The sequence below is a fragment of the Wyeomyia smithii genome, chromosome 2 (assembly GCF_029784165.1).
Source record: "Wyeomyia smithii strain HCP4-BCI-WySm-NY-G18 chromosome 2, ASM2978416v1, whole genome shotgun sequence".
Classification (NCBI taxonomy): Eukaryota; Metazoa; Arthropoda; class Insecta; order Diptera; family Culicidae; genus Wyeomyia; species Wyeomyia smithii.
The window spans coordinates 72,693,530-72,717,192 of NC_073695.1; the positions used below are offsets into that span (position 1 = coordinate 72,693,530).

At 38.8% G+C, this 23,663-nt stretch overlaps 1 protein-coding gene across 4 annotated transcripts in view; it reads left to right on the plus strand.

Annotated features, from left to right (window-relative positions):
• LOC129721104 (axotactin) overlaps positions 1-23,663 on the plus strand; it is a 154,003-nt gene that overhangs the window by 21,943 nt on the left and 108,397 nt on the right. For 2 of the 4 annotated variants that reach the window (XM_055673250.1, XM_055673253.1), the window contains exons 1-2: positions 9,220-9,380; positions 19,303-20,752. The gene's annotated coding sequence lies outside the window, so the exon portion shown is untranslated. Of the gene's footprint in view, positions 1-9,219; positions 9,381-19,302; positions 20,753-23,663 lie in introns of those variants that run through there. The other 2 variants (XM_055673252.1, XM_055673251.1) reach the window with 1 other exon arrangement.

Sequence of the window (23,663 nt, forward strand, 5' to 3'; positions counted from 1 at the left end):
AGTGGTGATATTGTGTTCTTTAATGGCAAAATTAGAATAGCCACGAGTATTGAAATTCTATTTCCATACAATACTGTCAACAACTAGCTTTTATAACAGGTTAGGCGTCGTACACAAATTACGTAACGCATGAAGGGGGGAGGGGGGTTGAATCTGCGTTACTTATTGTTACGTAGGAAGGAGGGGGAGGGGGGGTAGTAGAGACAGTTACGTAACCGTGATGTTTGCTCGAAATTGAAAATTTCGAAGGGGGGTCAGGCTGATCAGCGTTACGTAATTCAAGGGGGGAGAGTCATGTCCAACGTTACCTATCGTTAAAGAAAGAAAACAGCATTTGTTTTTTTGCAATCGGATGCAAGCCATGTTTATTTAAATGAAACGGATTCAAAGTTCTGCATGTTTCAAATGTTTTTGACGTAGGACTACGTCTTTGCTTTCTATATTAGAGTACATTTTGTAAAGTTAAAAATGAACCTGCAAATGTTGCGTCAGATTCCAAACGATTGTAGCAAGCAAACGACTTAATGCATCTTAGTCATTTATATGTGAGTGGATAGATAAAATACCATCGTATGCTGCTGGGTTTTTTACTGGCACAGCTACCGGAGGGCAGAGCGAAGAGCAAATTTATTATGTGCGGCCAAGAAAAATATTGAACGCCTTCGGTGGTGCGATCATCGACGTTCTTAGCACGCATTTCTCTTTGAAAATTATCAATTATATTGATTAGGGTAATTTTCGCATTAGGAAAGCACAAATCATTGGTTTCAGGCAACTTTTTTTCTGCTATGCAAGCGGGGCGACGCAGACGCGAGAATGAGAAACATTTTTTTGCATTTTTGAGTTCTTAATGACAAACGATGCAAAATGCTGTAATTTTTTTCCCACGAAGCCCCGTTTCGAAATTCACAAAAAATCCACAATTATAAGTAGAATTGCCTTGGTAGCACAAAGCAAAATTTCTTCTTAAAGTTAGTAAAAATAAGGTTGTACAACGTGCTCAATATGTAATAGACCCAATAGTTGAATTAGAATAGAAAGTATTAACCTTCAAAGTCTTTTTGAAAATTGAAAAAATAAATTTCGACGTTAACTTTCAAACGCGTTTCTCTCGAAACTATAATGCCAGTGTTACATAACACCGACGAAATTTTCTTCTGGTGTTTATGCCAATCGCTTATTAGTATAGAAGATGTTTAGTTTTGTTCTCATTCTCGGGTCTGCGTCGCCCCGCCTACTTTGCAAAAATCTACACTCAACTCGAAACAAAAAACTGCGTGTAGAAAATTCAACTTCTTCCTTGTTTTCAACATGATAGCAAGTGGAGCCCGTATGACTGTTGGAGATACACGGTGTATAACAGGCGTAGTGAAATATGTTAAACAAGAGTTAAAATATACAGACCCGTTCGAATTTGGCACGTTTCGTTTTTGGCACGGTACAATTTTGGCACTGTTCGATTTAAGCATATATTCGAAAAACGAATATTAATATTTTTTTAGTTTTTTCGTTTTTCCTTCAATAAATACAAGTTCAATTACCGGCAATAAAAAGGTATTGCGTTCCTCTATGTTATCGAGGAGGATGGCCGGATATCAGGCCGATAATATGATCAAAGCAGTAGTTAGAACCGTACCATGCCTCTAATTACTTCGGTGGTCATATAAAATGTCCAGGTCGCCATAGGCCACATGCGGACCTATTCCGGTTGTATTTCAGATACTCTGGATTATTGAACCAAAATCTATCATGCAACACGAATGCAGACGGGGCGACGCAGACTCGAAAATGAGAAACGAAACAAAACACTTTCGATACTACTGAGTGATTGTCATGAGCACCAGGAGAAAACTTATGTTTTCCTAATGCGAAAATATAACGACTTGGAATCCAAGAACAAGTCCATTGGTGGCCGCTAGCGCCAATACCTTGTAGTATTCTACTAACTTCATCGTGTTAACCGCGAGAAGACTCATCAGGACCTGTTTGATAAAACTCGAGCCAATCTGGAAAAACTAGATTCGTTTTTTGAATGATTTTGCAATCATCCTCGGCAACTCTGGTCGCAAAGTAACACCTTTTCATTTCTGAGCGGTAAACAATGAAGCGATGTAATGAAGGAACAGTGATGTTTTCAACTAGATATTTGAGGCTGGGATGCTACGGGAGAGATTCTGCATACGTAGGTGTATAGGGGATTGAAATGAATCTGGAGGTTACAATAATACAAATGCAGCGAATGAAATCTGTAACAGAGAGGCGTCCTGTACACTCATTTATTCGCTCAACGAAACCCTTATTGGGCGGCCAAGTACCTCTAACGGACTTTTAGATCACTTAAGAAACGCAACTAACAAAATTTGACATAAACTTATTCGTTCATTGCGGTTACTCTAGCTGTCAGCAGCGGTGCTGGTCGTCCGATACTGCTTTCCAGCTGCTCCTGAAGCTCACGGTATCCACTAGCTGTTGCGACAATCCTCGGTGGGCGCTGTTTTTAGCTCCTTAACATTTAGCCGGGGGTAGCCTATAGCGAAGCCTTCGCAGCACACAAACGGGACACAAACTGCAAAATGAAACAGCTCAACCCGCGCACAAAATAAACAAAACAAACCGATGCGTGTGTCGCGTACCGATCTCGAGACTAAACTCATTATCCCATGATGGCTGCCTCCGCTGCAGACCGAAACAAACCCGCCGAGACCGAATTCTGAACCAGTTTTTCACAGCTAGGAAAATTCCGGCCTATCTATCCCTAAACAATCAATCACAAACATGACAAAAAAATAGCTCTGACTGTACTTATCAATGGTTACTACTCCGTGATGGGTCCGAGCCACTCAAGATGCACAATGAATCAACTGAAAGAACGACTGGGAGTGGTAATTCCTTCTCACTGTGCATCACTCAATGACCCGATTTTCATAGACCGATAACGGCGCCGGTTACATCCTTACAGTCAGATGGGGATATCGTCGGTTTCATGCAACACCGGCAGAACTCAACATTTTTACATTCTGAAATTTTGGTGTCAAACGATGCCAAACACGGTTAAGCTTTATTGAGCATGAGCATGAGCATGATTGACCGCCGAATGCAGGTCAAAGAAGGAGTGTGTATAGGAATATGTTGACGTGATACTCGCTTTATTGGAAGCCAAGAACACCTCTGCACTTCCACGAGAAATCATTGGGATGTTAGAGAAGAGGGTAAGGCTTGCAGCAGGGTTCGTTTTGGTAAACGATGCGCTGAGTTCGTGTACCGGGTTCATAATAACAAATACCGCACCTACTAGTTCATAATAACCTCCGCGAAAATTGTTACACAATCCAAACTCATTCTGTTTGATATACCACCCTAAAAACACTCTAAAAAAACAGGACCTGTGGTTAAATTAAGACAGGCTCTAATATTTGAACATCTCTTTATAAAATCATTATTCAACTATCGAAAAGTATCTCCCACTGATTTATTATAGCCGACTACACAATGTTACGAAGACTACGAAAGTTCTATCCACGTCAACGTTTCGCCACTTCTATTATTTCCTTGGTGAGGTTATACCGAAAACCAAGGTTGCATATTCAATTTTAGGGTACAGCTCGCTTCATAAGTACAATTTAGAAATACGATGCATGACAAACTTGTAGTCCCTAAGTAGTACCATAAGTTTGTCGAACAGTGTAATGCTCTAACTCTTATGTCTGAAGCGTAATAGCCCATATTCAGTGCAATATCCAGTCAATATTCGCTGTAAATATTATAATATTCACCGCGAATATTGGTTGAACATCCTGCTGAATATGGGCTCTCACAGTTTAGGCACAAGAGTTAGAGCATCGCTTTCTTCAAAAAACTTGTAGTATTACTTTAAGACTGCAAGTTTGTCGTACATCAAGTTAGAAAATTGTACTTGTGGAGCGACCCGATCAGAAAGACAAAACAAAAATATACCAGAGGCTGTTAGTTTGTTATGTGAAAAACTTTCCAGGTTGTGTTTTAATTTTGATCCCATTAAGTGTTAAAATCACAGAAATCATAACAAAAAATATTCTACTAATATCAAACCTATATCAAACTTTGTTACTAACGTATCAGCTTTCTAACAAAATAAAATAGCACATAGAACAGTATAATAACAACCATTCTTATAAACAACAGGTTTGGATAGAGACGAAAGAATTGTTAGATTTGTTTCAGAACAACTTCATTTCAGGATTTGTTTTTATAACTCATTCAGGTTTAATTTTGTTATCTAAAGCAAATGGGAAAATACAAAATCGTATCAAAATATGTTATTTGTATCTCCCGTTGATAGAATTTTGAAATTTTTCAGTTATGCTCTTCTGATCGGGGAGCTATCAGCACGTGGCAAATTGAATGGAATTGACACCCCGAAATTGAATATGCAACCTTGCCGAAAACTTTATCGCGTTGATAATCTATCTATGGAAAATACGAACTCATGGAAGGTATCGATGCGAAGTCTCTAGGTAATCAGTCACCCGGACATCTGGCTTCATGCTTAATAGATCGACTAACGACTTTCGTCTGATCTTAAAAAGCGATTCCCTGATTTGGGACCGATTCAAACCATAAACGAAGCATTATGCACGACCGCTCTATTGCCTCCTCCCGATGAAGACGCGTAGGGACGCGGCGTCGATTCTCTTTTGTTCATCGACGCAAGAGTGGCCTATCAAAGCCCCAAAAATTCCAAAAATGCAGATACACATATTTTTCAAGACGTACTCCAAAATTTGTGAACAAAACGCCAAACAAGTCATAATAAGCAAATGTAATATAAAACGACTACCCAAAAGCTAGAAAAATCAACAAATAGAGCAAAAGATTCTGGTCAGCAGCAAAACTTACATTTCAATTTCCCACACACCAATAGCTGTAGATCGCGCACAGACATGATAATTGGCTGAATCCAATAGTGTTACGGGTGAATTTAGCTAATTACTATTACAAGCAACGAGTATCTTTTTTTTAAAGACCGTGAATCATCGTGAGTGACGCGCGCAAGATCCATCCACCACCAGAATCATTCCAATGTTGAGATGTTTAATATTCTCCTGAATAAAATCCCGAATACCCTCGGAAAACTAGACGCGCTTCGACATAAGCGGTCTTTGAAAGGAATACATCGCGTAATTATTAGATCAATCGCGTTATTTATCGACCGAGCTAAACTTATTCATATGAGTTGGTATTTCGTAGAAATGCAAAAAAATCAGTAGGTCTGGTATCGCTGCTGGTATTTCTGAAAGACTATTCTACACACTTAATTTGTCTCGGCAAACTTCCCAACAGCTGATCGAATTCGTCGATTCTGTTGCGGATGTCAGCAATATATTTCGACGAACATTCGGTAAATATATCGATCTACCGTAAACCAGCAAGCATTGACATTTCATGTGCCGATGTTCTTAAATATTTTGCCGAAAACTTGTAGAATATTCCGCTGAATTAATCAGCTGTTGAGTTCTCGGCAATAAAATCTAAGTGTGTATGCCAAACTAATATTAAAAGAAGCAAACTGCCGCTGCTATTTTGTCCGTCCCCACGGACTTTGCAAGGTCTATAAAGTTATGGCAAAACACATAAAATATCTCAAAATATACAAGTAAACGTAGGTTGACAAAATCTCTTTTATATGATTGTCCCTCTCTACAGTGTAAGATACAATTTTACTTATCTGTCGTTCCCACCGCCATTGCATGTTGCTGCCTTGTGCCTGGTCAAAATAGTATCACATTTGCTACACTTTATTGCAAATCCTTCGCAAGTACTTCGACTTGCTGCTCAAACTCCATCACCAATCTTCGCTTTGAACATAATCACTTCTCTTAACCCGCTCTGCAACTCAAAGAAAATAAATTCTAGACATTTTCAACTCGCACAGTTAAAGAAAAAACACCGTTTCGCTGAGCAGTGAACCCAGTTCTTCGATTCCAAATACGGTTAAGCTTTATTTCACAAAAACTTGTTTCAAAATTCGTCAAAAACCTGAATGATAAGCTGTTATGCTCCAAAGATGGTAAAAAAGAGATTTCAACTTGCTCATGGTTTTCGTTGATGCAATAGAGAAAATTCTGAACGCTAGATTCGAAAAACATCTGGAAAGTTTCCGATATATTGTGTTCCCAAAAAAAAAAGTGATAAACATTTATGAGATTAATTTATGACATATCAATGATTGTTGTTGTGCCTCATTCTGCGGCTTAATACATGAGTTGAAATAAGTTATTACAACAATGCAGCGCCTGCACAGACGTGTCGCTCCTTTCTAAAACCATTCACCGCATGAAGTCATCCAAACAGATCCAAGGCTTTACGCAAAAAATGAAAAAAAAAATCGGAGCAACCGAGATGCTACGATTCACAGGTTGAGCGAAACAAAAACGACCCTACACCGCTATAGACTAGTTTACGAGACGTTTCAGAACTTAATTCATGAACAAAATTTTAACACAAAACATGGAACAGCAAACCGAAGCTTACCGTGTATCCTACCCTACCATTTCGTAAAATGGTCTATACACGTTTGCCAGTTATTTATGATAAATGTCACTTATTTTCATAAGCAAATGCGTGATAAAGATCGAAAAAAACAGCAGGAATAAAAACACAATATTGCAATCCACACACGCGAAATTTTCCTGCACTTTGAGCGCGACGTAAGATAGCACGTCGAATATTTTTTACTGGGTATGAGCTCGAATATCAACACATAACAAAATCGAAACAATAATTTATACTTATCTTACTGATTCCATTGAAATTGTTGTATATTCGAGTGCCTCTACAACCTGTAGTGTAGCAATCACCTACACCAAATACACTAGTTTCAGGAAAAAAAATTGGTGAGAATAAACATGAAATGTAAACCATCACTAAGCTGACGATATCAAACCTATCTAACGCGACAATAACGATAAAACGAATGATTTCAAACGAAAATTAAACAAATTTATGAGAACGATTTTCAGCGCTAACGGTGAGAGTTGTCATGTTGGGTACACGCTCTTACTAGAGTATCCAAATCAGGGTTATTTTTACCTTTACACCCTCTTGCAGCGGTATCCAAAATTAAGGCAATTTTCTGCCTGATGCTAAAATTGCAATCGCACAGGTTACAAGTCTCACTAACACATGCATTGCGATTTCTGTTTTCCTTGCAGAAACTCTTACAAGCGCGAAGCTGCCATTTATTTTGTTTAATTTGTTGCTTTTTTTTCTAATGCATGGTCATAAGACACAAGAAATAACAGAACCTAGTTCCAAAACAACAAAGTGATTCGAACATTTCACTCAACAAGCGGGTAGAGTAGAGATGAGTAACACAGGTCGACAAACGCGAAAAAAAGTAAAGCTCGAAATAGCTGCCCTAAAAAGATTTTAGCTTTTTAACCATTCCTGTGAATGTTGGGCCCTTAGCCATTACCAAAATATTTCATCTCTATATTCAAAGTTAGGTTGTATGACATCAAAATACGCTCCATTTTTTTTTTTTGTGAAAACTATTTAATACAATAAACCAAACCAAATAATGACACTAAAATTGGTATCTACAGTTTATTATCATTCACAGCCTTGGTAAAAAATTTCTCTTTGAGTAGTGTTGGTAAACCACTGTACATTCCACCAATTGAAATAAATTGCCCAATTATAGTATAGACTCCGGCCTGCCATGCGACTACCAGTACATAGCTGGATAATAAGCTCAAATCAGCATCGGCAATTGCATCGTTTATCGCCACAACAGAGCGAAGCTAACTGAAATCAGAAGAATAATCGCACTCATACGATCATCCTTAAATCAACGTTCAGTCATTTATTTTCAAACTCTTTCACAACACAATAAAAAAAAGATAGCTAATTCCTTTTCGAAATCACACCCTCCGGCGTGGGCGGTATTTCTAATCCCGGTCTTAACGTTGCAGACTCGTGACTTTGGCGATGCTTGGTTTCTCCAGGCATCCCGCAACTTATCGGTACCGGTACCGGAGCTGCCGGCTTCGACCTGGATTTAATTAATTTATAGCACAACAATGATTGGGCTCGGGCCGGGCGGGAACGACCAGCGCGTAATTATCTTATCACCGACCGGTTCATTGTTCACGCTTCGCCGGTTGGAGTGAGTGCTAATTTTAAACAGTTGTCGCCGTAGACCGAGGACCCTTCCCTAGCTGCCGTTGGATATGGCTAGGGTGATTGGGGTAATTTTCAACAGGCAATGGAAAAGCGTTCCCCATCACAATATAATTTTCTAATTTGAAAACAGAACAATACCTTCCAATGCACGATTTAGGTTGTGGCGATAAAAACCGTGCTCACCATAAATTACTTCACTCGATGTCCAGCGATGTTAGCTGGAGCGTTTAGCAGAAATTACCAAGCGTCATTGGTCGATTTAGAGTTATCATCTGCTTTGTGATGCTGTCATGAATATCTTGAACGAAATCGTAGTTGACGTATAATCAGCATCAATCCACGAGGTCTAGAGATATCAGACGTTACGTCAATATAAAATAGGAGTATGTTGTATCCGATTGTATTAAAAGCCTTCACAATAGCTTTCATGACAGAAATGATGGAAGAGAATATCCAAAATAAAAAAAAAAGTGCAAATGTTCTTCAATTGTGAAACCTAAAACTAAAAAATATTGAGATATTTTTTAACTCAAAACGAAAAATACTTCCAAAATCAGTTCAGAGCGGAACGATAAATGTTGGCAAATCAAACATCTTGTACATTAGCGAATTATATGTTGATTGCATACATTCAATTCAAAACCCAAAAAAGAGAAAATCAAATAATACCAACCGGGTTATCCATATAGAAGACAGTCTAAATTGAACTAAACCAATCCACCGCAATCATCGCACACCGAACGTTCATCTTAGCGAATGCAAAAGTATCGGACCCGTAGCTCAAACGTACAAACCACAGCACAGTTCAGGGGCTGCATGAGGTGGAATCTTAGAATCGCACTAAGTAACATCCATCACCATCACCATCAGCAGCGTAAATGTTCCAGCTCGCGTTGTCTGATTAAATTAGCGTCTCGCCCCGTCGGTCGCACCGGGCTATCATCGAGTTACCAGTTTCAACAAGTAAGTGTAAGCTGTTCTATCATAAAATGACCGTTGCGCTCGGTGTGGCAGAAGACCTCACAGAACCGCTCGCTCGGGGCTCCCCGTAATCAGTTGCAATCTGTCCTCCGGGGATAAAACAACCCACTTTCGCGGTGTACCGTGCCAAGTGCGGCACTCGGTGATAGTTCGAAAAGTTTGCGAAGAATTTCCACTCAGTCACTGTTCTCCAGTTCAACCAACGATGTGGTAGCTTGCTAGCTAGCAGCAGCACAGTGAGTAATGCCATAAAATCACAAAATGGCCGTCATAAATTTTCTGTCACAAGTTCAGAGATTGTGTGATTTACAGGTTTTGCCTTTTTTGTACACTACAATGCAAGCAAACTAGAATAAAAACGTGAATGAAAACGATCATGAGCGTCGGTCGTGGCGGACTAGCGGCTTGTATGACAGTTTATTAGTTAATTGATGAGTAAATTGCAACTGAATAGAACGGCAGGTAGGCAACAGTACGGAGGAGGCGCCTGGCTCGTTGTGCATTTCGGTGACTTTCAGACAGTCATGGCTCTTCGGTAATAAAGAACTTCCGTTGGCGCCGCCTCCGCTCCGTGTCGGTTCGACGATTCAAGAAGGTTAATGAATATCTTGTTCTCGAATCTTTTTGCGCTTCTTAAGTGAGTGACTAATGATGTTATTCACGAGCAGCGTATGAAAAGTCAAAACTTTTTCTCTAGACTCAACGAATTAATTCAAACAAACAGTGTTCACAACCTGCAGAGAAAAAGTATAAGACTCGCTTTCAAATATGCCGCTGTCTAGGATGCAGCACTTGAGTAGATCCAACGTTTTTATTTTTTACTTTATCAATGTTTATTTAATCTGTATGCTGAAATGGTTTCGAGCCGGTCGACTCACAACTTCACGACATTGTTTTTGTTCGCTCCTGTTACTCGCTACTCCCTGCTAGATATTTGTTTTGCGTTACGGCTTCTGCAAATCCTCAGATAAACATTTGTTAGAAAAACTTTTTATGTGTGTGTGTGTGGATGGCAAAGATTATTGGTATCTACCTCGCAGAGCGTATTTTTTCCTGCTTTCTTCGAACGCTTGCTATCATGTTCCGCTGCAGGTCGCAAAGTTCAACAACAGAAGTAGACGTAGGTAAATTTTACGTCTTTCATGAGACCTGTTGATTGTGTCTATTTTGGACGATGTTCCAGGTTTTAAAAGAGAATGTAGGAATAGCTATTAAACTGAACAACTTAACGAGAGATTAGTTTACAAACAATTGATAGAATAATTTTTTTGTATTGCTGAGACCGTTGATAGATATATTTTATGTAATTTAGGTTGTGATGAGAGTGTAATATCTTCCAGACGGTCCGAGTCTCTGCTCGGGAGAGACTGTTAGTGTCAGTAGGATCGTAGCGCTAGCCCCGCAATTGTCCTGTACACTGAACAGTTAGCTGCGAAGTCTGTGTTTAAATAAACAGAAGGTCGAGTTCCGAATCGGAATGTAGCACCAAGGCTTTGTTTTGCTTTTAGTCACGAAAGGCGCTTTTTTTTGCCACAAATTAGGTATTTCTTGGCAAATTTTGACAGTTTCTGCTCCCTTATTTTCCACCGTATTTTGTCGGTCGTTACGATTTGGAACCTTCTACACTTTGTACGTATGCAGTCCCTCCCGGTTCTTGTCACTCTGAATAAAAGACTTGAACAGATTCCATTTTGTGGTTACATCCCTGGTCGAAGCATTGGAAATCCACGTAAATGCTTTTACAACACGCTTGTGATTCTGGTTACCACTTCTACCCGAGTTTTCAAGACACTGATTGATTTTATTGTCTGATAAACCTAATTTTGATGACGCTGTATGACGTTACAGGACTTATTGGACATGTAACTATAAATTAACGTTTATAATGAACTGATAGTGGTCTTTATTAACCCTTAAATGCGCACGACGTTAAAAAATCATCTAAAATCATAAAATCTTTGTTTAACCGGTTTACCGCTCTAAAACTAACCAATATGCATAAAAAAATTGAAAGATTCACTTTTTAATGAGCAAATATTACCATGTTGTTTTTGAACAACACTGTGACTTTATCGCAGAATGAAGTCTAAACAATTTATTTTGTAAACAGTAACTTTAAAATTGATCTTTTGTAAGTATAATTTCTAATAATCCAGACATTTTCACTAACCGCTAACCTCATTTTAAAATTTATTTTCAAAGACAGTCAGCACCAGTCGGGAATCTCGCCATGTTTTCATTCATTTCCGAGATTTTGACAGCAAAAATAAAAACAAGTACGGTACTTTCAGCTGTCAAGTTTTCTTCGTTAGCGTGTAGAGAGCTGTTCTAATGAATTATATTACTAAAAAATACTAACATACGTAAAACAACATTGCGTATTTAAGTTAAGTTAATTTTGAATCTCTGTGACCTGTGTCCGTCTTCAGTGATGTTGAAAAATAATACTAACTTTTTTAAGTTTATGTCGATGCAACTGAATCAGAACATTTAGCCATGTACGAAAAATGAGTTTCTTTTTTTTTTTTTTTGCTCAAACTGAAATTTCGTTTCGCAGGTAGAATAATCAGGATCATTGTTTTCCTTCGCTACTTCGATTACTTCGGAAGTTCATGTTGATCCATGATGCCGAGAAAGTGTTTTAAAAAGGGGAAAACTAGGATCAACCTTATGTATGAATTTAAACTGATCTAATGAAGCTTGTCGTAGTCCTTTTACATTTATTTTCTTCGCTGGTAGCGCATTTTGCACATGCTCCGGATGGTAGCACCTTTTCAAAGGCATCCAGTTTTCCCCGAAACTGTAGCTATGTTTTGCGCATACAGAATCAGTATCCTTTAATTGAACTCTAGAACGCTGTTCAATCAACCACTTCAACGAATAGTTGGCAAAATAGGCATCGTTTGCAAAATTCGAGAATATTTCGGTCAGTATTTTAGGATCCAGCTGTTGGACGTTATAATAATTTTCATTAGATTTAGGCAGATGCTTACCACAAACAGAATCGATTCCATTTTTACTGTAAGTTGGTGGAAAAAAGATTCAAATAGGTAATTAATTATTTTAAAATTCACTCACCTGATTGAAAACTACGCAAACAATCAATACAGTTCAGTTTCAGCCGTTGTAGATGCGACAGTTGTTGTTTTCTTTAAAATTGCACTAAGAAATTCTCAAAACTTTCACTTACTCAATCAGACATGACATGACATGATTCTCTTTAGCTTGACACTTTGCTATATTTCGCATTTTTTCACGTTTGCAGTTTCACTTATTACTTATTAATAATCTGATAAGTGATAATCCATTGCGAATTCAATCGTACCTCGTTTGTATTCCTTTAGATTTTATATGGTATAACTAGCATGTTCTAAGTATTTGATCTCGAATTATGGATTTCGGAGAACAAGAAACTAACGAGTGTTATCTCTTCAAGCAACTGATAACGAATGATCAAATTTTCTCTTTCATCTGATTAAATATTATATTAGGTTTCTAAGAAAACGTTGATGTAGTAAATATTGATATTGGTTCAAAGTCGGACTCAACATAGCATGCCAAATTTCAACAAAACTCAAAATTATAGCGGAGTAACGCTTCTCGCACAATGGGTACAAAATAATGGTCAAAAACATGTTATGGAAAAATTGAATTTTCTCACGCATCTTTCTAACGGCGCATTTTCTTTATATATCAAATGAAAGCTCTTGAGTTGCACAACAAAACTTATTGTTTGGATTTTAATCCTAGAACTGTTGGTCACCATTTTTTTAGAAAAGTGCGAATTTCTCAGCATGTATTCTCGACAGCAATTTCCACTAGCCCTTTTTGTTCCTTTTATAGAGTAAAACAAACACGCTAATTTTCATGAAAATCGGTTCAGTTAACTCAAAGTTATAGCAATTTTATTTTTCTAGCAGTTTTTTGACATTAATTTTTGGCGGGTTTTTTACCCCACCTACCCCTTTACAAAAAATCTGACAATATGCAAAAAATTGCTCTATTATATAGATAAACAAACCCGGAAAGTTTTAGTCCAATCGGAAAACCTCGAAACAAGACCTAGTTGCGGTCTTCGCGAACTGGCTCTAAATTGTAGAACGCAATAATAGACTTTATAACTCACTAATGAAACACTCTCAACAATGCATTTGTTTATAGTGTGCGTAGTTTTAGGTTAGTTACATTGTCGTGTCTTGGATACAACGTCTTACTTTTTCACAACAGTATCAGTGTATTGATATATATACAGGGGATAGTCAAAAAAAAGTAGGATAGGCAAAATTTTGATGAAATTTTATATGCTGTAGTTTTGCCAAATATTATTCGGTTTTAATCATTCAAACACCATTTAACTGGAAAATTTATAAAGTTTCATTTTCTGATTACAAATGTGGCCTAGGTTACCGAAGTTAGGAAATATTCCTGAGTTTCGGTAGGCATGACAAACCTGCTAATTTTTGGATGGATTTGGTAATGAGTTACCAGATAAAAATGCTTATTTGCGTGATTGACGTAAGTGACAAAACCAATTCTGAAGCGAGATGTCGCATGCTAAATTTTGTTACAGAAATGTAAATTCTCCCACTTTCTTCGAGGCATTCAGGTTGCTCCAAAAATCTGAAAACTTCACATTAAGAAAATTAGACGGTCGTGGCAGATTTTGATTGCCAGATTCGCTGCTACCGCGCTGCTACTGTGAAATGACCAACCGGCAAGTGATTTGTTTGAGCCGAAAGCAAATTTGAAAAGCCAGCTGATACTGGCGCAACACGATTGCTAATATAGGACCGTCCATTCATCCCACCATCTACCAAAAGAATGTCATTAGTTTGATCTGAGGCAAGGTTTTTATGGGTGCATTCCCGACTAACCAGGTATACTATTCTACCTTTTTAGGGAAAACCAACAATCGACCAATCAGAAGACGTAATTTTCAATAGTACAGTAGTTCGCATAATCAAACAACAATTTTCTGCCCTTAGGCGGATGCGTGTATTGTTTTTCAATCGATTGCTGCAAAAATGAAAGAAATCGCTTGAAAACAAACCGACTTACAAACATTTAAAAAGGTACAAATTTCGTCCCCTTTCCGTTGATCGGTTTTTATTTTACACCCTTATGTAGTAGACTAAAGAAAGACGTAGGTATACGTCAAAAAAAACTTAATATAGTTGCAGCAAAATTACGGACATAGGCACAAATTTATTTAGGCATTTTTTACTAAAGAAATTTTGCACACTGTTTTTGACTAAGAGGTCATTCACAAATTACGTAAGGGTTTAGGGGGGGAGGTGGAGTATCCAAAATTCTTACGAATGCTTACGAAGGGGGAGAGGGGAACTCAAGAGAATCTTACGTAAGATTGAAAAATTTTAAAAAGCTAAAAAAAATTAACAAAACTGAAAAAAAATTAGAACTAGGTAAATTATTTCTCGCTGTGATTTTGACAGCTGAACCATGGCAAAACAGTAAATGCGCCGTCGTTGAAGAATTTTGTACTTTACTTCATTTCTACTTGATTTTAAATTTTATTTACTTTAACATGATATTTACTGAATTAACTTGTTTTGTTTTTATCCTCTACGAATACGCTCTATGTAAAACTAATGTTTCAACTTCGAAAATATTTTGAAGTAGAATACTTCTCTCAGGAAGTTCGGCTACATAGGGATGTGAAATGAAAATCTGAAACCGAAAAAAGTGAAAAATATGTCCAATTTCAAATGCTAATAAATCGGTTAGTATTCGATGGATTTGCTTCGTTCTTGCAGCAATAGATTGGAAAATCTTCTAAGATTCTTCCCAAAATAAGATAATTGTAATTTTATTATTCACACTATTGTACTATTGAAAATAGTCAAGCCTTGTCAAAACGAAAAATTCGACCTCTGATTGGTCGTTATATGCTTGCTTCCCAAGCACGGTCGACAGGATCATATACCTTGCAATTGAAAACATGCTATTTGGCCTATAGGTTCTTAACCTGTTCCAGCCGAAGCCGCTCATAATAGTTCTAGACAGCGACAACAGCAGTCGTCCTTCCTTAGCAGCAGCACTAGCTCTGTGGTTATTTTGTTGCTTCAATGAGAGTGCTATCGGTCCGGCTCAACAGAATGTTCACAATCATTTTTGTGCATCCGTGCTACGAAACTGAGGAAAAACTTTAGAAACTGAAAAAAGAGGTGGAGCTTATCAAATGATCGCTCTGAACCAGAATGAAGTCACACATATTTTTCAAGTTATATCATTCCACCACGTACGTAAAATAATTCATTCCCATTTTCATCCCTATATAAGACCCTGTTTTAGTCGAAGCCGCTCATAGTAGTTCTGAACACAACGACAGCAGTCCTCCCTTAGCAGCAGCGGGAGCGAGCAGTGGGTACCATCGATAGCGGATAGCGGCCACAACTGTGGCATGGCTGCAAATAAGCGTAGCAGTTTCAGCGGATCTCACCCACCAGCCAGCCAGCAGATGCAGGTACAGCGGATACCAATGGCGGCCACAACTGTGGCATGGCTACGGATAGCGTTGCAGGTGCTCAGCAGTTGGGCCAGCGTATAGCGGCCACAACTGTGGCATGGCTATGCATAGCGTAGCTGTTGCAGCGGGTATATCAGCATCGATAGTAGCAGGGTCAGCTGATGCAACGACACTCCCTTCACTAAAATGCTGTTTCAGTGTGGTAGCGGGAAGCATCAGCAGCAGGCTTGCATGAAGTGAATACATCAGCCAGCAACTTTCTCTAAGGCCTCTGCCATACTAGACGCGAAAAGCGGCGCGAACCGATTCGCTCGGCCGTAGGTTGATGTACAGCTCTACTGATGGCTGTACATTAACCTACAGCTGAGCGAATCGGTTCGCGTCGCTTTTCGCGTCTATTATGGCAGAGGCCTAATGGGAAAGTTGTATCAGTTTGTTCAGAAGAATATTATTGTCGGTAATATTACAGAGATGCGATTGCGTAAATCCGATTTTGAATTGAACAATTGTTCTTTTGAGAACAAATAACACACTTATTTGAAGAGTTAATAGCTTTTGGTACCAATAGCAGTATAGTAACAGCCTCAGTGGTAGATGCAGATGCAGCCGGTACTTCCCTGAGGCCGATGTAAAGATAAATGGTAGCAGCACGGCGAAACAGTTCGGGTTATGCTTAGACGCGCGTCATTTTTCGTTGTTGATATTCCCCACATGAAACGACGCGCTTTCGTATGATAACGGTGGTATTAGCGGTAGATGCATTCGCCAACACTTCCTCCAGTAAAGCCGTGTCTAGTTTTCAATGTGAAAACACCTTTCTCATTGTGTTTACCGTGCGCCTTAGTCCTCACTATCAAGGTAACACAGAGATGTAAGATAAACACTACATCCTAGGATAAATTGAACAATTGTCCTTATAAGGACAACAAATGAATTAATGAAGATTTAATTTTGAATTAGAATACTTCTCTCAGGAAGTTCGGCTACATAGGGATGTAAAATGAAAATCTATAACTGACAAAAGTGAGAAAAATTTCAAATGCTAATAAATCGGTTAGTTTTCGATGGAATTCCTTCGTTTTTGCAGCAATCGATTAGAAAATCTTCTAAGATTCCTACCAAATGCATGAAATTGCAATTTTATCATTCGAACTATTGTACTATTGAAAACTCTTAAGCCTTGTCAAAACACAAAATTCGACCTCTGATTGGTCGTTATACCGCGCTTTCCCAAGCACGGTCGGCAGAGTTATGGACCTAGTAAATTGGGAATGCATCATTTGGCCTATATAAGAGCTTCATCAGATAATAAACAAACATTTCATCGGATATTAAATTGAACAACTGAAATTTGAAGAACACAAATGATTATTTGAAGAGTTAATATTTTCTCGTTTTGCGCTATAATCCAAAGTTAATAATCTTCATCTACATGCATACTCTGACTATTATTACGTGCTTGCGTCGCTTAGTGTTTGGCTACGGTCATGCAGAACGCAAATAACGGCGCGATGCGATTCGGCAAGACGAAATCTATTGAAATGTATAGCTCTACTTCGCCTTAAAAAGAGCTGTACATTTCACCACGGTAAGGCGAATCGGTCAATCGGTCACCACGGCCAATGAACGGTCAACGTTTATTTACTAGAAAAAATGACTGACACGCAAGCAGCCAGGTTATCTTTCTAGTAAAAGTATTCTACTTCAACCTTCCGGTCGTGGCTTTGCATACAACCTTCTTGTGATTTTTTTTCCTTGAAGAAAAATCTTACGTAAGATTCATGGGGGGTGAGGGGGGTTAGGCGAAATCTTACTAAGCCTTATTATGGGGGAAGGGGGGTTCGAAAATTTTGAAAAAAGTCCTTACATAATTTATGAATGACGCCTAAGCAGATTAGTACATTCCACAAAAAGAGAATTTTTTTTAGATTCGATAGTAATTTTCTAAAAGGGCGTATGCATTTTTTCATAGTTTTTATTCAAAACATAGTAGCACAGTAACCGTTGGTTGTATAGAAAAACTATCTGAAAATGAATTATAGGAAACCAATAATACCTTACATAAAATATACACCGTAAAAAATTTCTCAATCTGTGAAAAATCCTAAGTTTACTGGGCTAAATGTGTGTGAAAAGTTTCATTCAAATCCATATTAGTCGATATTCCACCGTAGGCCATTTGGTGTAATTTTGCCCAGTGTATATTTTCTATGCAAGAGAGTTTGCATTCCCTACAAGTCATTCTCAGATAGTTTTTTCATAGAACAAAAAGATTCTAAACGAACTTGTCGTTTCTCCTCAGAGAATCACTAGCATATAGGAAAATACCTTTCACTGGTGAGCAAATCGTGACTCTGTAGTTAGCGATGTCGGTCGGCTAGCTCTACCACACGGTTGTGAAATCGGGTTCGATTCCCGATCGAGTCGAGAAACTTTTCGAGCTGGAAATTTTCGTGACTTAGCACTGGGGCACGGTGTATCGTTGTCCTACACAGCACGGTTATCCTACACATGCAAAATGTGCCAAAAACAATATCGATAACGAATTCTCTCAACTTATCTTAGTTGATCAAGACCGCTATTAGCCCCAAAGCTAAGCGTGCGATATTGTTTGTTGGTGAGCAAATCGACGCTCGTGCTTGAAGCAGCGAATCGTGTTTTTCTGAGGAACTTGCAAGAAAAAACACCGTGGTGGAATATGATATATCTCTCCTGAGAGATAATAAATTGAGGTGAACTTTCTCGAACGGAAGGACGTACATTACGCACATTAACTACACAACAGAACTCACTGTAGTGCTTTTGCAGTGCGTCGCTTGCAAATATATCAAATTAGAGGAGCATCTGGGTAGGAAAGTAGATTCTAGATTCCGTTTTTTGTCGAGTTTGCTTTGCATCTCATAACTAAAAAATCTACTACGGAAAAACTCAAGTTGTATCTGTTGTATTACCTCAGCAGCGCGCACTACGATGTACTTCTGTGTCCTACTAGAATGATTCGCCACTCTTGTTTCACTCAGCTGTGGTGTAAGTAGCAAGTGAGTTAACTGTTTTTGCGAGCGGCAGAAGCACAGCGCAAAGTAGAAGAAAACAGTTGCTACACGCAGCGCCCATGCCGGAAAAGAAGTGAGCGGTGAATTTTAATTTCACTCTTTTTACATATTGAGGAGAATAACAAGCCTGATTCTGAGTTACAATGCTTTGTAAATTAAAATAGTCTAAAAACAAGAAAACTTGAATTACTCAATAACAGTCATAGGTTCTGCAGCAAAAGTCCTAGGTTCATCAAAATGCGTAATGCATTTTACACAAGTAATTTTTTTGGCGGTAAGAAGATTGAAAGGGTAATTTGTATTTAGTTTATCTACAAATAGTTTTTATCATATTTAACTCCGATAGACTTTCAGAGCTAAGCTACCAAGTTCAGCGACATAGAGAATTATTTTTATAATAAACAATAAACAATGTAGCTTCCAAAATCAAGATACAGAATTGAGTCTGACTAAAACCATATTCTTCCCGAAACGCGCGATCTCTTAGATCGTACGACAAACGAACGCTGTGAACAATATTTCCTCATCAGTGCAATCATTTTATATCTGCAGCTTCAATCTTTCAATTCCAGCTACTAACGCTTTAATTTCAATTTTTCTTCCCCGTTTCACCGGCAGTCACGGCGGGTCTTCCCAGAGTGAAAACATAAAAAGCCCCGGTCATTCAGCGAAGTGCCGTTTGCGGAGCAAGATCATCCCCGTGCTCAGTGTTTTTTTTTTTATTTTTTGCGCCCAGCCAGCCAGCGCGAGAAACTTGTTGAGCAACCTGTAGCGCAGTGTGGGTCAGTGTGTGTGTGTTTGTGTCTTGATATTACCACACAATTTCGAGCAGCGACGACATCAACTGCTGTAGCAGAACTTAGCCACTCCAGTAGCCGCAACAATGGCACCAGCAGTGCCGTCCATCGAATAGCCGCCAGCCGTGTCCGATTGTGTGCGTCGTTATCCCACTAGGTGCATCGGGAGGCCAAAGTTCGGTCAGGCCTTGAGCTTCAACCTCTGATTAGAAAAGTTAGCCTCGTCCAGTGAATGACTGTATTTTGTGCCGGTTCGGTTGTGCACTACTTTGGCTTGATGAATTCAAATTGAAAATTATTCTCATCATCCAATTGTTTCTTGTACCTACGGTGCGAATCCTCAAAGAATCAAAGTGGCAGAAGCAAGAAAAGCAGTGACCGAAGACGGAAGTAGGTACCAGTCCAGTGAGAAAGGGTGGTGAAGCCGTACGCCCATTGCCTGTGAACAACCCTGCGTTCGGGTCGGGTGGGAAAAGTGATACGGAAACCGCACCGCAGAAAGTGCTTTGTGTTATTGTGCAAAGAGGAAGTCATGGTAAACCAGAAGTGCTGACAATTGAGATTGTTTGACTTTCAACAGTATTCTTTTTGTATTTGGTAAAGCCACGGCTAGGAATAACGTGCACCGCCTTTCGTGTGAAAGTAAAGTTAATATTGCTGTCCGCCTGGCTCGAGTCCACATCCTTCCCTGCTGATAAGAAGAAAGATACTAATGCGAAGATAAAAGAGTGCGATAAGGCAAAAAGTGCGGTGACAAGTGTCAGTTCGGTTGAAAGAGAAAAAAAACGGAAATGCCAAAGTAAGAAAGGTTCCGCCTCAAGAGCGAAGTTCTTCAACGGCAGTGCAAAGTATTTTACCAACGGATGTGAGAAGAATACACAACATAGAAAGTGTATTTGATAGCCACTCGTGTATGGATGAAAGAAAACGTACAGTTTGAGCAGTGAATTGTGGTGGAAAAATCGACCGTCTCCTCAAGAAGGATTATTTCCGCTTGTATTTCTGTTCAACTCATCACGCCGCGCTAACCTGTGTGGGAGACATTCCCCTCTTCTAACTTCAGCTGTAGTCCAGCAATCAACAGGCGAGGCACCACCTGGAACAGCATCGTTAAGGTGTGATTTCTCGGAATATCTTCGGATTTTGTGAAGGAGGCACATCCAACGCGCTCGAAGCAACAGGCGACTGCTGCTGAAGACAGGTCAATAGAAGGCGGCAAACAGCAGCTCACAGACGGGAACATATTGTGTGAAACTAGTTCGAGTAAATAGGTAAGCAAGTTTGCTCCACAATGCTATTTATGTAGAGAAAAACCATTTCAAGAAGCCGCCTTTTGTCACTTAAATCGAAAGTATGCTGTATATTTTTTTTGTTATCAACTCAGTTTGAGACCTTTTCAAAGTCCCAATGCATGTACTGAGTATATTTTTAAGCGTATCTGAAATATGTTGCTGTAGTCGGTATGCAAGGTTTGAAATAACATTGTCACAAGTTGTCACAAACACTAATTCAAAGAAAAGTGGTGGAATGATTGCCGGTTTCTAAATTATAATTAACCAGAGATATTTTTGATAAATGTCACTAATTTTTAACGATACTTTTGTTGGAATCTCAAAAATCTCATTTTATTTTGAACTTTACCGAAGCTGTCTAAAGGTTCTACATGATATATTTGAACTATATAACAATACTGAAATAGTATTGAAAACTCAAACGTTGCTTCTTTGTTGGAATGAGCAACACTTCATAATTTTAAAACTTGCTGTTGTCCCGAAAGTTCGGAATAGAAAAATTGATGACGATTTTTTTTCCTAAAAGTTAACCCTCTAGTGCCCAAATCAGTTCTAAGACGGACTTCGAAAAAATCAATATGAAGCTTTATAAACATTTTTAGGTTCTTATTGAAGCTTTTTAGAGGTTTAACTGAAGACCGTCTAAAGGCGGCATTGGGCTCTAGAGGGTTAATTTTCCAGGCAATTTCAAGTATTCTGAGAGTAATCAAATTCTTATGATGCAATATGATTTTCTTAGCAATTTAAGATCATAAAGTACTTGGCGACTCACTGTCAAAATGCATCGGTTTTTGAGATATTTCAGAATTAAGTCTCGAAAATTTCAGTCTTTTATGACAATACGCCTTTTTTGTTAGTTCCTCGTGATTCTCAAGCAACAAATCTAAATTTATTGAAATGTATGATCAATATTACCCAATTCGTTCTTTGAAACAAAAAGATTGGATTAATTGGAAGTTAGGGCTAAGTTTACATTCACGGAGAAATATATCCATGATTTGAATTATTCAAAGGATGGAAATAGCTGATAATCTACCACAGAAGTAAACCATCGCCAAACTTATTTTTAACGCCTAAAGTTTTTAATAATGATAATTTGTGTGAGTGTTCAATTACTGTTATTCAAAGATCCGGCCGATATACAAGAAAAAATCAACTTCACACAACTTTAAAGTGTTGTTCAACTAAACATTTTGATTGTTTCCTTATTATCAAAGTGATCCAAAGTTAACTCTTTTTTCATGCAAATTTTGCCCTAACCTCTTTTATTTGAGTATGTGACCTGACAAGCCATCGTTTGAAGATAAACTCATATTCCTATTTTCTTATTTCTACGCAAAAAGTCCACGTAACCAGGGCTGGTACAATCGTTTTCGATTGAAAACGTCTACCGACAGTGACGCTACTAACCTTCACTTTCAATTGGGTTCTGAAGCTTTACACGGTTTTCTGATTTTATTACGTATCAGCTGAAATAGTGTAATTTTCTAAGCCAAACGTGGTTTAAAAAAATGTTTATCGTTCTCCTTTGATTTTCAAATGAAGAATATAAACTGCTCAAAATGTGGTAAATGACAGTTCGACTATATACCCTACATGGGTGAACTGTCTTTTCACATATTTCGAGCGGTTTTTTATTCTTCGTTTTAAAATCGAAGAACAACGATAAACATAATTTGAAAAAATTGAAATGAATTATAAATACTACATTCCCTTCTCTGCTTTCGCTGCGATAAGAAGCAAACGAACATCGCTCCGTATAGATTTACCCGTACGAATCAAAAAAATCAGATCTTTTTTATAATTCATCCAACTTATCTTGGAAAATTGTTTTTAAATTTAATATTCATTACTTGATTCCCCATAAACGCATAATTATCGTTTGCGTGCGATAGAGCAGAACGCTCCCGCATAAAAAATGGACAACATGCAGGTGGAACTATTCCTGGATGTGGAAACGAATGGGGAGAGATTGAAACCTCCCCCATCTGTTCCCCTCTACCTTTTCCTGTACCATACCCGCTACCTAGCCCCGTACCAAGGGTACCGGCAACACGGATGAAAGCTTACCCAGATGCTTCGAAAGGTCCGTTCATAGTTTTTTTAGGCCCATAAAGAAGCCTCTTAACATTATACAAATCGGCAAGGACCTGGCAAAACAGTTTTCAGACGTAACCGAAATTACAAAGGATAGACCGAACAAACTGCGAGTTGTCGTGAGTAGCTTGAAGCAAGCAAACGAAATTGCTAGCTACGAGCTCTTTACAAGGGAGTACCGCGTGTACATCCCTGTCAAGGACGTGGAGATCAACGGTGTGGTTACCGAAGGAAGCCTCACGGTCGATGACATTTTGCGTCACGGGGTTGGCTGCTTCAAGAACCCCCTGATTCGAGATGTAAAGATACTGGATGTCAAGCAATTGCATTCAGTATCGATCGAAGAAGGGAAGAAGAAATTCCTCCCTTCAGATTCCTTCCGTGTAACATTCGCCGGATCTGCACTGCCGAACTACATCTCTTTGGACAGAGTTCGTCTGCCTGTACGCCTGTTCGTACCGCGGGTCATACATTGCCAAAACTGCAAGCAGTTAGGTCATACAGCCACCTACTGCTGCAACAAGGCACGCTGCAGCAAGTGCGGAGGCAATCATGCTGAGACCGCTTGCAGTGAGGATACTGAAAAGTGTCTTTACTGCGAGGGAACTCGGCATGACCTTTCGGCGTGTCCCGCGTACAAACAGCGCGAGGAAAAAATTAAGCGTTCCCTCAAGAAACGATCAAAGCGCTCTTTTGCAGAAATGCTTAAAAGGGCTGAGCCACCCTTGACAGGAAACATTTTTTCCTTTTTTCCAACCGATGAGGGTACCTCTGACGATCCCGTCGAAGGATG